Here is a 16,756-nt window from a genome sequence, read left to right on the forward strand (position 1 = left end):
ACACAGAATCTTTGATTTGTGTTGCAGCGTGCAGGTTCTTTAGTTGAGGCATATAGGATCTAGTTCTTTGATCAGGGATCAAACTCAGGGCCCTTGCAGTGGGAATGTGGAGTCTTAGCCACTGGACCACCAGGGAAGTCCTATGAAAACTTTTTAAAGTATTAATTGACTCCAACAAAGTCATGACAAGGACTCTATGAAGCATTTAAAAATTAGCTGAATGTCACCCATTTTAGTGAATCTCAACACTAAACCATAAATCCATCAAGGAAATCCCTGCAAAAGGGAGTCGCAGACACTGAACTTTAGTCAAGGAATGGAGCTCTCTAACTTGCAGCTAAAAATGTTTCCGTTTCCGTAAATCCTCCTTTCTCTCTCTCCATCCTCACTCTACAAGCCTGAAATACTCATGCCCTTCCTACCAGACAGACACAGTCACCTTCATGCATGCTGTCACTTCAGTCCTGTCTGACTCTTCGTGACCCCATGTATGTAGCCTGCCAGGCTCCTCTGCCCATGGGATTTTCTAGGCAAGAATACTGGAGTGGCTTGCCATTTCCTTCTCCAGGGGATCTTCCCCACCCAGTGATCGAACCCAAGTCTCATTATGTTTCCTGCATTGGCAGGCGGATTCTTTACCACTAGCGCCACCTGGGAAGTAGCCTTCAACCCTGACAAAACTACCTCCTTTTCTGTCAGCCAACTAGGTACCATGCTGTGGACTAAGTTGCTCAATATGTGAATGATCGTAATTATATGTGGTAGAATGTGTATTATGAAATTAAAATTTAAAAACAAATAACATGTGCAGTTTCAATCTTGTCATAACATTTCATAAACCTTCTTATATAAAAGCTTACAGATTTGTGTATTTTTTTAATTGGACAAAAGTTTCATACAAATATAATATGAAATCTTTCAAAATTTTCTCCTTGATGCTTAAGGACCTTGGTAGAATTCAGAATTATAAATATATCCTAATGATTATATCTCACTTAATTGCTGATTTTTCAAATACATGGCAACAAAGATGGTGGGAATTTCCTGGTAGTCCAGTGGCTAGGACTCAGCACTTTTACTGCCAGGGGCCCAAGTTTGATCTCTCGTTGGGGAACTAACATTACATAAGCTGTGCAGTGTGTGTGGCCAGAAAGGCAAAAACAAAAGACAACGATGGTGGAAGAAATACTGGAATTAGAGCCTGAAAACTTCGATGAGGTCATTTATTAGATGTATGGTCTTGGGAAAGGCAGTTAAATTCTGTGAACTTCCATTTTACATGTAAATTAGGCATAATAATGTTTTTCTTTTTATGAAGTGAAGTGAAAGTCACTCAGTCGTGTCCAACTCTTTTTGACCCCATGGACTATACAGTCCGTGGAATTCTCCAGGCCAGAATACTGGAGTAGGTAGCCTTTCCCTTCTCCAGGGGATCTTCCCAACCCAGGGATCAAACCCAGGTCTCCTGCATTGCAGGTGGGTTCTTTACCAACTGAGCTATCAGGGAAGCCCTTTTCTCTTTATGCATGCATGCTAAGTCGCTTCAGTCGTGTCTGATTCTTTGCAACACTGTGGACTGTAGCCCACCAGGCTCCTCTGTCCATATGGATTCTCCAGGCAAGAACACTGGAGTCTGTTGCCTTGCTCTCCTCCAGGGGATCTTTCCAACAGGGATCCAACCTCATGTCTTACATCTCCTACAATGACATGCAGGGTCTTTACCACTAGCAAATAAAATGTACAGTTTCTACCTTCTGAACTTCACTGCTGCATCTGACACTCTGTCACTTCTTTATTCTGAAATCCTTCTCACTTGGCTCATGATACCATTTCTCTCCCTGTTCCTTCATGTCTCTAACCACTCCTCTTTTGAGGGTTTCTTTGCCTCTTTACACTTCCTCAGTGTTGTTTGCCCCCATGTTTCAGCCTTTGCCCTTTTCTTCTCTCTCTACACTTTTATTTCAATGAGTTAATACACTTTGGTAGTTTACCTCTCTGGTTTCATCTTTCTCCATTCTTCCCTCCCACTCTATCACATGTCCTGAAATACTGGCCCACCCGAGCCTTTACACAGCTAGCTCCCTCAGCCTGATATTCTACTCTTTCTCTTAGCTAACTCCTACTAATCCTTTAGTTCTGAAATGGTCACTTTTCTCCAGGAAGCTTTCCTTGACCCATGAGACTGGGTTAGGTGATTCTCTAGTGTGTGTTACAGTAACACTCCCATGCTTACCCTAATGATGGCAGTCACCACAATACAAGGGCTTCCCAGTGGCACTAGTAGTACAGAATATGGCTGCCCATGCAGGAGACATAAGAAATGGGGGTTCAATCCCTGGGTCAAGAAGATTCCCTGGAAGAGGAAATGGCATCCCACTCCAGTATTCTTGCTGGGACAACCCCATGGACAGAGAGAGGAGGCTACAGTCCATGGAGTTGCAAAGTCAGACATGACTTGAGCATTCTGGGCAGTGATAGAGGATGAGATGGTTGGATGGCATCACTGACTCAATGGCTTGAGTTTAAGTAAATTCTGGGAGATGGTGAAGGACAGGGAAGCACGGTGGGCTGCAGTCTGTGGGATCGTAAAGAGTTGGACACGACTTAGCAACTGAACAAACACAACAACCAGGCACTTTCTTGACCACCTTCTCTACCAGAAAGTAAGGTCTTTGAGAGTATAGACTGTATTTTATATACCATTGTATCCACAGTATTTAGCATGTGCTGATATATAGAAGACTTATATAATAATTATTTACTGAATGAGTAAATCCTGCCAACTTGCAGAGGAAGCACTTTATATGCTGGGATATAATGTGTGACTCTCATTATGGTTAACATTATGTGGGACTACAATAGAAATAGAACACACCATTCATTACACAAATATTTATTAAGCAACTCTTATGTGCCAGGCACTCTGCCAGGTGTTGAGAAATGCAGCACTGAACAGACAGACACTCTCCCTATTCTCATGTTATTAATAGTCTCCTGGCCAAAACTCTGAACAAAAGCCTTGGAACAGGATTTTTAATGGTCCAGCCCAGTATGCTATCTGTAGACTCAGGTAAGATTCTAACATCAACCAAACCTGATACAGAATTGAAGACAGCAGACACCACACCCCAACCTTCCCACTGGATGCCTAACGTCAGTGACTTCCATTCTAAGTCCACACTTTGCTCTTCTCTTACTTCCACCTGGATCTTCATCTGTACATTTGGTAAACTTTATGTTCCTTTTATACAATACAGAGGATTGATTCCTTTCTAGTGCCTAGCTCCATGCCTGCTAATTAATAAACTATAATTTAAAATAAATCCCCAAAGCCGTCATGAAAAGGTTTTCAATATCCATGTAGTAACCATCAAAATGAAGAACTCTAAAAGATCCTATTCCTTTGACTCAATTTTTAATTCCCTTAATAAACTGTCTATGCTGCTAAGTCACTTCAGTCGTGTCCGACTCTGTGCGACCCCATAGATGGCAGCCTACCAGGCTCCCCTGTCCCTGGGATTCTCCAGGCAAGAACACTGGAGTGGGTTGCCATTTCCTTCTCCAATGCATGAAAGTGAAAAGTGAAAGTGAAGTCGCTCAGTCGTGTCTGACTCTTCACGACCCCATGGACTGCAGCCTACCAGGCTCCTCTGCCCATGGGATTTTCCAGGCAAGAGTACTGGAGTGGGGTGCCATTGCCTTCTCTGAAACTGTCTATACTACATTTTAAAATCTTCTATTGAATATTTCTAAAAGATTTTCAAATTAATCTTTTGGAAACATATTCTCAAATTCCAAATATCCATTCAGTCTTTGATCATTTTATCATCTCCCACTTTCATGCTTTCTACATATATTATTAGTTAACATATAGATGAGTTTCACCTACTTGTCTATAAACTTATGTGAAATTTGCTGCTATATTTGTTGCTTTATAGCACAGAGTTCCCAGGGCCTCCTTACTAGATATATTCATATATATTTATTATTCATGTGGATCATTATTGTTATGATTAATAAACTTACAAAATGAGAAACTAGAAAATTCAAAGTATTAACTTTATAGTTTTTCTCTCCTTCAGAATGCTGATAAACCTCTTTGAATTACTAAAACTTTTCAATTGGTACCAGAATCCAAAGTGATAAGGATACAAAGTTACCTCGGTTGCTATAGGAAAACTTATTAAACACAATTTCTTCAAAGTTCTTAACTGGCACATATAATCAGAATAATGATTTTAAGTACAGGTTACATATTGTAAAATAAAGTTTCAAAATCTCCAGAGTGGGACATCCTTGACAGCCTAGTGGTCTGTGCTGCCAATGCAGGTGGCTCGGGGCTCGGATTCGGTCCCTAGTAGGGGAACTAGGATCCCGTATGCTGAGCAGTCAAAAAAAAATTCAGAGTAACTTCCAATCCCAATTATTTTGATTTCTAATAACGTGACAGCTTGCCATTCTTTCTACCTTCATCAGCTTGGCTACTGCCTTCTCTACCACGCTGTACTCTTTAACTCTAGCCTATGACTCCAGCTCTGAGGATGTTAACTACGTAAGACCAGAACTAAAATTCTTATCTGGGCTTATTATGCCCTTTTGCAGGTTCCCTTAGCCTCTCTGATTTACCTTGTCTTCTCCCATTCCTTCAACCTCCCACCTTGACAAATATATTCAATGACTGTTTCTACCTCTGAGAGATTTTTTTTCTCCCTGTAGTGCATATAGTATCTTGGTTCCCCACCAGGGATGGAACCTGTGCCTACTGCAGTGGAAGCTCAGAGTCCTACTCACTGGTCTGCAGCGAATTCCCTCCAGGAAAATTCTTAAGCCACTTCCTTACCAGTGAAGTATTTTCCCAAACTAACAATGGTGGTTTTCTGCATTTCACACTAAGAAGGGACTTTTTTGCTTTCAGTCTCTGACATCTCAAAATGTGCTTAGATTTTTCTAGATATACCTAGATTTTCTGGTTGCCAGATGCATCTGGCATAAGTTAAAAATTTTATATTAAACATATCCAACATATTAGTCTATCTTCTTTATTCTTTTATTATTTCAGGAATATAGTGAAAGCAACTAATATAATCAAACCTCATACATCCACCACTAAGCTTCAACAAGTATTCGCTTCTTCCATTGTCTTCAACGATACAATCTATTTCATTTACTTTGTCCAATATCTATTTCAGCATAATGCACAATACTTTATAGATGCTCTAAATCCTAGTCCAGCTGCACTCGGCACATTCTAGGCGCTATGCAGTGCATTCTCCTAATACCTCAGAATTATGCCCAGAATCAAACCCTATAGTTCTTGCCTTTGATTCTTTCTTGGGAAGACTTTAAAGTAACCACTCAGAGAAAACTGGTGACTTCTCATTTGAGGAAGTCATTAATAAAATGAAGTAACATATATCAACAAAATGTAAGAATTTTTAAAAAGTTGTAATAAATTAGAGGAAAGACCTGGTTTTTCTACATTATATAAAGGAGAAGAGTGGAAACTAACAACTGAATCCCTATTATGTGCCATATACTAGGTGGTTTGCATGTTATTTCATAAACTTAGAGGTGATAAGTATGATAGAAATAATTGGGAAGTGAAAAATTAGCTAAAATGAATAAATATGTACTTATTAATTAATTCAAAAACATGTATTAAACATCTTTCTACAATGTGTTAGACAGTATAAGGCACTACATATACAAAGATGAGTGTAGAATAAAATATTTCTTTTCAGGGAGCTCATAGACCACATGGGATGACAGACAATAACCAAGAAAATATAAAAAGGCCCATTGTACAGGCCTGCTACTGAGGAGCTCAGAAAGCTTTTGTTTATATAGATTATATCTACAGATATCAATGTATTAAAAATTAAAAGAGAATTTTCAAATATATACTTGTCATGGGAAATAATAACAAACTTATTATACATCAACATACACATATTTTATGAAAAAAATGTATTTTCCAAAATAAAAATACTTAGGAGAATGACATTATTTTACATGTTTGCACATCTTTTTAATATCTGGCTTAAAAAAAGATAGCTATATTCTCATATCTACTTCTGTATTCAAAGTATTGTGATACGTTGTTTTGACTGAAGCATGTAAAGAAAGTATGGCCTCATACAGATATGTAGTTATAAAAAGAAAGGCCTGTGGGTCCTTGAAGGGTCTTGGGGACTCCCAAGGATTCTAAAACCATATTCTGAGGTTTGTTGAATTATAGGAAAAATATTCTATCAAATCACACCAGTTTTAATTCAAAAAAAGAAAGTAGTTTGAGTGGGCACTCTCTGTCTGTATTCTAGAATTAGGATTAGTTTAACAACATAATTCTTACACTCAGTAACCTAAATACCAAGGGATTTTATACCTGGAATCTCACAGGCTTTTCTTAATCTAGTATTAAGTGACTTTTCTTGTCTGAGCAGGCAGATGTAAGGTCTTTAGCCACCTTAAAGGAGCAACAGCAGCACAACACTTAGGCCCCACTGTACTTTTCTAAATGTCTAAGATCTCAGGCAAGCCAGATGAATTGTTATCAAAAATAAGAGAAAACAATGACCTAAGGATGAGGTTGAACATGTGATTCATTAACAAGTTTGGTCACAATAAAGGGACGATGAATAATAAAGGGATTTAATTCCAGGTGGCACTAGTGGTTAAGAATCTGCCTGCCAATGTAGGAGACACAAGAGACTCAGGTTCAATCCTGGGTTTGATCCCTGGGTTAGGAAGCTCCCCTGGAAAAGGAAAGGGGCAACCCACTATGGTACTCTTGCCTGAAAAATTCCATGGACAAGAGGAGCCTGGCAGGCGACAGTCCATGGGGTTGCAAAGAGTCGGACACGACTAAGTGACCAAGAACAGCACACAGAAGGGACTTAAGAAGGCCAACGCAGCATATTAAGTGCTGATGTTAAAGGAAGACAACGGAGTATCCAGCACAGGGTTCTCAGGGAATACTGCAGTCTTACTATAGCCTGTCTGTGGTCTATCAAAAGTGCATTTTTTTCAAACTTGACAGATTAGACCTGTATTTATAACATAGTATTTTTATGAGGAAAACCTACCGTGTACCAGGAATTATGCCTTGGTGATGGTATACAAAATATATGTGACAACCTTTGAAATCAATTAGTTTTGTTAGGAAAAATAGACAGGACCACAACTAATTATAATACAAAGTAGTAAGCGTATATAATAGCAGGATATGTACAGAGCTATAGAAATATGGAAAAGTCATGGAGAAGATCATGGTGGGGTTAAGGAGGAGGTGGAGCTTAAGGCAGATTATACAGAGATAAATGGTGACATTTGATGTAGACACTGAAGGAGAAGAGGACTTCACAAAGTAGAAAGGAGAGTAAGGGCATCTAGGCAAAAGGAACAACATGAACAAAACCACCCATGCCTGATAGCCCACTGAAAACTGGGGGAGCTATGAGTTGTCCAGAGAATGTATGGTAAAACTAGAAAGACAGACTGGACACAGAGTGGAAAGATTCCCAAATGCCAGACTAAGAAAAAGTTTAGACTTGATCCTACAGTCAATGGGAGCCAGCAAAGGATTTTTAAAGCAAACATGTGACTTAATGATACATGTATTCTAGAAAAGAAAAAAAGAGACTGATAGCAGTGCAGAAAATTGGAGTAAAATGAGGGAAGACTACAGGGAGAAAGACAAGTACAATGATCTTGGCAAGAAAACATAAGGGCCTGAATTAAGATGGTAGCATTAGGAATGAAAAGTCAGAAAAGATATTTTAGAAATAGGATTGACAAGACGTGGTAACCGATTTATTCATTTATCTAAGAAGTATTTATTAAGCTCCAACTATATGCCAGAGATGATCCTAGGCTGTGAAGAAATGAAAGTGAACAAAAAGACAAAGTCCCTTCCTCCAGGGAAGGGGGCAGTCTTGGGAGCATTATTGCAAAAATTTTGACCAATTAGATTTGGAGGGTAGAGGTGAGGAGAGGAAGGAAGGAATTGGTTCAAGGTTTTTATTTTGAGTGAATGAATGAACAGGGTTACCATTAAAAGCATGTTTAAGGGGTAAAAAATGAGTTCAGCTTTGAACAGGTTTTACTACCTGTCAGAATTACATTAGGGGTCTTGTTATACATGTACTAAGAATTATGAATTTTTAGAGCTAATTTTTATGAATTAGTCAAAGCCATTCATTTACCATAAGAAAAAACAGGAGGCTCAAAATGATTCAGTGACTAATCCAAGGTTGCAAACTCTTCAGCAGCAGAACAAGGAACTAGACTCCAAGTTTCTTGACTTCTAGTCAACTACTTATTTCACTCTACCATTCTACATTTTTATCTAAAAGTACTTGAAATATATATACATGAATTGTATATATCACTGCAGATGGTGATTGCAGCCATGAAATTAAAAGACGCTTACTCCTTGGAAGGAAAATTATGACCAACCTAGATAGCATATTGAAAAGCAGAGACATTACTTTGCCAACAAAGGTCCGTCTAGTCAAGGCTATGGTTTTTCCAGTGGTCATGTATGGATGTGAGAGTTGGACTGTGAAGAAATCTGAGCGCCGAAGAATTGATGCTTTTGAACTATGGTGCTGGAGAAGACTCTTGAGAGTCCCTTGGACTGCAAGGAGATCCAACCAGTCCATCCTAAAGGAGATCAGTCCTGGGTGTTCAGTGGGAGGACTGATGCTGAAGCTGAAACTCCAATACTTTGGCCACCTGATGTGAAGAGTTGACTCATTGGAAAAGACCCTGATGCTGGGAGGGATTGGGGGCAGGAGGAGAAGGGGACGACAGAGGATGAGCTGGCTGGATGGCATCACCAACTCGATGCACATGAGTTTGGGTAAACTCCGGGAGTTGGTGATGGACAGGGAGGCCTGGCGTGCTGCAATTCATGGAGTCGCAAAGAGTCGGACACGACTGAGCGACTGGACTGAGCTGATGTGCTTAGTTGCTCAGTCCTGTCTGACTCTTTGTGACCCTATGGACTATAGCTTGCATTGCAAGCAGATTCTTTACCTCTGAGCCACCAGGAAAACCTGTATATATGAATACATAAACAATAGATAAACAAATATACTAATGATGGTATCAACTGGCATAGCAATTAACGAGGTAGACTTCAGGAAGTTTTTTTAAATGACTTAATAGCTTAATAAAATGTGTTTCAAAAATATACTTTGGGGCTATTATAAACTAATTTACAGGTTGAATACTAAGGTATAGAACTCAAACTTTGAAATAATATGAAAGTTTCAAAGTAGAATATAGTATTAAGTATAACACATCATCTTAAAATATGCATGCTAATGTTCTCATTCTAAAATTTCACTGGACCTCTGTTTGACCTCTAAATGTTCTAAATTTAGTTACTTTATTTGATTTTTATATGTGCAATTAAAATATTTCAAGATAGAAAATAATGCAAGACTTAAGAATTTTAAATCACAGCTCTCTATCATTTACAATAACTGTTTCCTCATGTGAAAGTATTATCTCCTTTCTCAAGGAGAACAGACCTGACAAGAAAGTGACAGGTTTAAATCTGCATTTCATTAAACTCAAGTAAATTCTTTGCCTCAACTTTTAAGAAGGTTATAGACAGAACACTTACCTATATACCAGAAGTAAATGTTAAAACTCACCTCTTTATAGAACAAACAACATTGTTTTCAGCTTCAAAAAATGTGAACCTAAATTTTTATCATTTTCTACTTGTACAAGAAATATAAACTTATGTAACCTTATTACACTTAATGAAGGTTATAGCCTTCTACTTTGAAAATTATATTATTAAACATTATAAACCACATTACAGTTCAAAAATATGAAACTAGATCCTATTTTACCTACTTAAAATAGTGAGTTTTTTCCTCCTACCAATACATAATTCCTCACTGATAATCAACAATCTTTGTGTTTGTTTTTTGCTTTGGCTGTTTCTTTCGTTTTTTCGTTTTTACCTTATTTTTTTAATTGAAGTGCAGTTGATTCCCAATGTTGTGCCAGTCTCTGCTGTTCTTTCCCGTTATGATTTATCATAGGATATTCAGTACAGTTCCCCATGCTATTCATTAGGCCCTTGCTGTTTATCCATTCGAAATGTAATAGTTTGCATCTACCAGCTCCAAACTCCTAGTCCTTCCCTCTCCCTACCCACCTCTCCCTTGGCAACCACAAGTCTGTTTCTGTGTCTGTGAATCCATTTCTGTTTTGTAGATAGGTTCATTTGTGCCATATTTTAGATTCCACATATAAGTGATATCATATGACATTTGTCTGTCTCTTTCTGACTTACTTAGTATGATAATCTCGGTTGCAGTCATACCAACAATCTTATTTTCAACCTGCCTCGTCATTCTTCCATATTAATATATAATACTTTGCACTCGTATGACTGTGTGGAATATTTTTCAAAGAGCATTCACAATACTCTGAGTCCCTGAAGGGAAAAACTGTGCTCTACTCCATTTTTTATCTTTAGTGTCTCACATAGCAACTAGGACACAGTACAAAGTCAGTTCACATTTGAGCTAGTGGATGAATAACTAAGAGATACCAGAAAAGTGTCTGATCCAAAATGAGCCCAAATAAAACTTCTGTATGATATCTCTAAAAGGAAAGCTGGTGATGAGGGTGCATGAATGAGTGAATGAATGAACAAACAAAATTGTAGAGAGTAAAATTAGATGGAGTCAGTTTACGTTAAGCTAGGTATCATGAACAACCAGATGTGGGATTCCCAAGCAAATGGATGTGGTGATTTTTGGAGCAGACTGGAATTCCTCAACCCTCTTCAAGTGGAAGATGGCCTTTCAATGAGGGACACAACTGGGAATGGAAAGACTCAGGCCTCTGGCTCCAAACAAGTGGGTAGGGCAGTGAAGTAGAAGAATAGTAGTAAACTTCACTTTATGACCAATGTGGAAGGGTTGCTAAAACTCTCCTAAAGACTTCTAAGATGGGGAAGATGTAGGATTATTTAAGAGTTCCTAGGAAAGAGTTCTTTCCCAGAAGTATCTCCCCTATACTTTCTAAAATCCCATCAGTTAAAATATTTTGTTTTAGTTCTCAATACATGGTTCCTTTCAGTTCAACTGACACTAGCAATTAGTGTCAATGACAGTTAACCTCTCCTTCCCAGCTCCAAGATTACATTATTTAAGAGAAGGATGCTAATCCAAATATATCTATAGCATTTAAAGTCCAGCTTCCTAATGCCAAATCCAGCAGACTTTTTATCATATCATGGCTTCAGACTTACCCTAATACTTAGATCAGGGCCCTGCATATTCAAGTGTCTATGGTCAGGTAATGTAAGTTAGTGTTATGCAATATAATTGACAAGTAATATATATCAGTGATGACTGGTTATCAAACAATAGGGGATGGTGGAGACTATGTTAAGAGGAGAGTATGTTGTGTGCCCTGTCTGAGAAGGGAGTCACTACTTAGTTTCAGAGTATCCCTGCTATGCAGAAATGTGGGCCAGTTTTGCTGAGACCTTTCAAATTCAAGAGAGGCTGAAAATCCATATTTCAATATAAAATGTACAATTTTGAAACATGCCTGTGGCTAAAAGTGGCTTTTTGGTTCCCAGTTTGTAGACCCTGATCTAAATAAACAAGCAGCATTGAGAAAATACAAAGAGACAGGGGTGGGAGCTGTTTTGCCTAGAAAGAGGGAGGCAGAGTGAAAAGGAAGGAAATGGCAGGAAAGAAGGCCAGAAAGAAAGGTGAAGTCAAATTTCACCAGCCTCAAATGGGTCCAGGCATCAAGAAGTTATGGTTTCTCAAGTATCTACTTAAGTCATTAAAGCCTAAATGTCCATTCTGTTAATCACATGCCTGAATTTCCAAAGTAGCAGCATTTTGATTCATCCCTCTTGTTAAGTGTGCTGATAGGGTCATCCCTTCAAAATTAGACCCAGGAGCCAGGTTTGGGCGGGGAGGCTCTTGCCAACCAGCCTTGTAGAGACATTGCCCGCCTCCTCCACTGCCTTGCAGGATGTAGCAACATCAGACTAGGAATCAGGACAGTAAATCCCAGGGTTTGTGTAAGGGGCTGTATGGTGATAACTCTGTTGGTTTACACTTCTAACAGAAGCCCATATAATCTAAAATCAAACTGCCTGTATCAAGACAAAAAATTTTTTTCACCAACCTCAAAACCTTGCCTAGGGACCCCAAACTGTCTTCTAAGTGGAGAACAAAAAGGAAGAGATGACAAAAGAAAGAAAGAAAGAAAGAAAGAAGGGGAAAAGAGAACCAACTATTGAACACTTACTAGATGGCAGATACTGCATCAATGCTTTCACATAAGTCCTTCCACTGAGACATGGCATTGTGAGGGGAAAAACTATTTGTGGAGAAAAGAGGGAACTATATCAAAGTACTAACAGTTTACGAGTCAGATGATGACAGCCCCCTTTTCGGTTCCCCACAGTTTTTAACCATAAATATAGTTGTATTAATTTTCTAATAAAAAACCAAATTTGACTGAAAGTTAAATAGCTGGATTTCTGGATAAGAATTCATCCATCCTACCATACTGAAAGTATATTACCATGCAATGTGAAGGATGTGCTCAGTCATATCCGACTCTTTGCGACACTTTGGACTGTAACCCTGCAGGTTCCTCCATGCATGGGATTTTTCAGGCAAGAATACTAGAGTGGATTACTATTTCCTCCTGACCCGGGGATTGAACCTGCGTCTCCTGTATTTCCTGCATTGCAGGTGGATTATTTTACCTGCTGAGCCATCCAGGAAGACCCATACTATCATAGTCAAGCCAAACCATGCACTGAGTATTCAAATAGATGAAGAAAATATAACAACTCCAAGTGTGTATAAATATGTAATCTTGATAAATGATAAAATCAGAAGGAAGAGAACATAAAAGAAACCATACAGGTGATGTAGACCACAGATAGTTTAAATAAGAACAGAAATATGTGAAATTACTAAGAATGGTATAGGTCATTTTCCCTCTTAATTATAAAGTCGACTACTAAGATGTTTTGTGTGTCTGGCCAGCATAACATAAAATGCACAGTCTTCTTTTCTATAAAAATATCCAGACATCTGCCCATCTGTTACATACTTTTCTACATTTACTATAATACATTGTTTTCTTTCTTTTAGGCATGCATTTTTACTTAAACAATATTTTTATTTGCTTTTGCGTGTGTGTGTGTGCACTCAGTCGTGTCTGACTCTTTGTGACCCCATGGACTGTAGCCTGCCAGGCTCTTCTGTCCATGAAATTTTCCAGGTAAGAATACTGGAGTGGGTTGCCATTTCCTTCTCTAGGGAATCTTCCCCACCTAGGGATCAAACCTACATCTCTTGTGTCTCCTGTACTGCAGGAGGATTCTTTAGTGTTGAGCCACCAGTGTGAAAGTGAAAGTTGCTCAGTTGAGTTCAACTCTTTGGGACCCCATGGACTATACAGTCCATGGAATTATCCAGGCCAGAATACTGGAGTGGGTAGCCCTTCTCTTCTCCAGGGGATCTTCCTGACCCAGGGGTCGAACCCACGTCTTCCTCATTGCAGGCTGATTGTTTACCAGCTGATTCATGGGGGAAGCCCTTATTTCCCTTAATGAGTTTCAAAGATAACAGTAAGGGTTTTTCCCCCCTAAATGAAATAGTATCTCATTTCAGGCCACTTGGGTTCTAAGCAATCTAAATTCCCAATTGTGTGTGCATGTGCTCAGTCATGTCCGACTCTTTGCAACCCCTTGGACTGTAGCCCACCAGGCTCCTCTGTCCATGAAATTTTCCAGGCAAGAATACTGGAGTGGTTTGCCATTTCCTATTCCAGGGGATCTTCTCCATCCAGGGATCAAACCCATATCTCTTGCCTCTCCTGTGCTACAGGCAGATTCTTTACCGCTGAGCCACCAGGGAAGCTCTTAAATTGCCAATTAATCTCACCCAAATATACATACCCAGTTTTTATTCTGTTCACAAGTGAAACCCTAACCCAAATACCTCAAATGTAATTTCAGGGGAAAAATACTGTTCAAAAACCTAGATAATGCACTCCTTTGTTGATGCTAAATATAGTCATCTCAAGATGACATACATTTTAACAATGATCAGTCATACATATCAAATTTTCAAAAATAGCACAGATTTTCAGGTGAGCAGGAAAAATTGCTATTCTCTACATTCAGTTTAAAATGGATTTAAAAGTGTGCCTCTTTCATGAAAATGGAATTACATCAATACTGTATTAAGGTAAACTGGATTTTAAAGAATCTTGTGGTTTTTACTTTGGGCTCCTTAAGGGAATCACTGCAGATAAAATACAGAATTGTCCACATTTTTCTTTAAAATGTTCCAGTCAAAAATACAAAATATGTTGAAAAATAGGGGACTAATAGCTGTGAGGATCTTAATTAATTACATTAAATAATGAAAGTTTATTTATACTAAGTATGTGTGTGTGCTCAGTCCTGCCAGGCTCCTCACTTCATGGGATCCTTCAGGGATGAACACTGGAGTGGGCTGCCATGCCCTCCTCCAGGAGATCTTCCCCCTCAAGGATCGAACCTGAGTTTTCTGCCTCTCCTGCACTGGCAGGTGGGCTCTTTACCACTGAGCTGCTGGGCAAGCCTTATTACTAAATATACCACCTCAAAAAAATAAAACAAACCTTGTCCCTCAATTTAATTGATTGTTCACTTTTCCACCCTACTGGACTTCAAAAGTGAAAAGAATTTCAGAGACTTATGTGTATTCTGCGTTTTCTTATGGCAGAAATTTTACCTGTAAAAGGATTATCAGGGGGAAAGTAACGCAACTCATTCAATGACTGACGGGTGACTAAGATGGTATAAATACTTAAGTTGACTTAAGCATGCTACCCAACACATAGTTATGCTGTGACTCGAAGACCCGTGGGCCCACACATGAATTCATTAACAAAATTTAGCTGGTGAATGATGCTCCAGTTTCTTCGCTCATGGAACTGACTTCTTTCTTATTATGGCTTATTTCTTTTCTCTACCTGCCTCCTACCCAAGGACAGACATTTTGTTAGGACATAGCCTTATGCTATTTTTATCTTGTTCTCCTTCTGTCCTCTCTCTCTCTTCCCCTCACCCCGCTTTCCAACTCTTTGTTCACATTCTTGACCTTAAATAAATATGAAATGAAGACCTTGAAGCCATCAACGAACCTCTGAACTTGGCTATTTTCTTTACAAAAGCCATTAATAATATATATATATATTTTTTCTTTTAGCATTTGTAGAGCGTTTCACAGTTTACAAACAGCTGGAATGGCTCGGCGTTTTTAAAGAGCATACAGTCAAGGGAGGTCTCCAGAGGTGATTCCATCACTCATTCCAAGTTCAGCTCTAGCTGCAACTCCCAACATCCGACCTCGGACAGAATCGCGAAAAACTAGTTTGGAGGGAGGGGACAGACGACGGGTAGTTAAATCACATCTCACTCCCCAGCCTCCCACTGGGACAGATGGGGAATGATTTCTCTTAAAAACAGCAGGCAGTGCCGGCGGACAAGGAGACAGCACCGGGGGCACGTGGTGGGGGAGGACGCGGCTTTACCTGCCGGGCCCACTGGGACCGAGCAAGGGGTCGGGAGCCCGCTCCACTTGCAGAGGATCACTCCCGGAGGATCACTGCCTGAGGGACCCAGAAAGCTCCCGAAACTGCATACACAGGGCGCAAGCTAAGCTGAGCTGCGGAGCTGGGCAGGGATGTCGCGGCCAATATCTGCCCAAGGCCGGTGACCGCGGAGAGACAGCCAGGCCGCCCCGGCCCGCCCCACGCCGCGCGGAGCCCGGGGATGCGGCTCCAAGGGCCGGTTCGCTCGCGCCGGGGACCAGCACATCCACACAGCTGGATGGACCCCGGCCAGGAGCCGCGGCGCGGGTCCCCGCAGCCCCCGCCAGTCGCCCAAAGGGAGCCGACGGCTCGATCTCGGCCGCCCCAGTCCCACGTCCCCCCGACTCCTCTCACCCTCCTCAAGCCAGCGACACGCGAAGGTCCAGGGTGCGCGCGGGGAAGCTGTGCGCGTCGGGCGCTGGGGTGTGGGCAGGGGCCCGGGTGCTCCAGCCGCCGCTCCAGCCGCTGCGATCTCTCTGGCCGCCGCCGCCGCCGCCCGCTCCAACAGCAAGTTTCCATAAAAGTCCTGGTGCGCAGCCTGTTCCCGCATTCCAGGCGGGCCCAGCGCCGGCTGCAGCTGTTCCAAAACACGAGGCCAGCTCCCCCAACCCCCGCCTCCGCCGTAACGCCCGGAGAGGGGTGGAGAGTCGAGCAGGAAGGCGGGCGAGGGGGGCGGTGGCTGCCAACTTTCCGCCGGGACCTGCAGGTCGCCCGACTCTGGATCCCGGAGCTGACCCCCTCCCCTCGGGTCTGCCTCCGCGCCCCGGCGGGCTCAGGGGAAAGGAGGCTGCCTCCCCAGTGAGGAACGGGAGCTACTGGAGTGGGATTCGGAAACAGGCTGCAGCTGCCTTCCCTCTACCCACTAACGGTTTGCTCTAGGGCCTGCTTCTCAGCTGAGCTATGGGTTCTGGGGTCTAAGTGGCCAAATCACCACCTCATCTTCATCCAAAGCGTCGCCCCTCGGCCAACTTTCCCTTTACTGTTGAGAGCAGAGAGCAGCAGAGCGGGGACCACTTCATCTGTCTGTTGCTCTCCTTCTCTCGGTTCTGGTCTTTCACTCTCAACAGGATGGTTGATGGAGAAAAGTGGACGAAAG

At 41.0% G+C, this 16,756-nt stretch overlaps 1 protein-coding gene across 8 annotated transcripts in view; it reads right to left on the reverse strand.

Moving 5' to 3' along the window:
• The window catches only part of NEXN (nexilin F-actin binding protein), a 54,081-nt gene extending 37,608 nt beyond the window's left edge, over positions 1 to 16,473 (reverse strand). For 4 of the 8 annotated variants that reach the window (XM_040232514.1, XM_040232522.1, XM_040232518.1 and 1 more), the window contains exon 1: positions 16,015 to 16,444. The gene's annotated coding sequence lies outside the window, so the exon portion shown is untranslated. Of the gene's footprint in view, positions 1 to 12,306; positions 12,374 to 16,014 lie in introns of those variants that run through there. The other 4 variants (XM_040232519.1, XM_040232521.1, XM_040232520.1 and 1 more) reach the window with 3 other exon arrangements.
• Between the last annotated feature and the right edge of the window lie 283 nt (positions 16,474 to 16,756).

The sequence above is a fragment of the Oryx dammah genome, unplaced genomic scaffold (genome assembly GCF_014754425.2).
Source record: "Oryx dammah isolate SB20612 unplaced genomic scaffold, SCBI_Odam_1.1 HiC_scaffold_28, whole genome shotgun sequence".
NCBI classification, from domain to species: Eukaryota; Metazoa; Chordata; class Mammalia; order Artiodactyla; family Bovidae; genus Oryx; species Oryx dammah.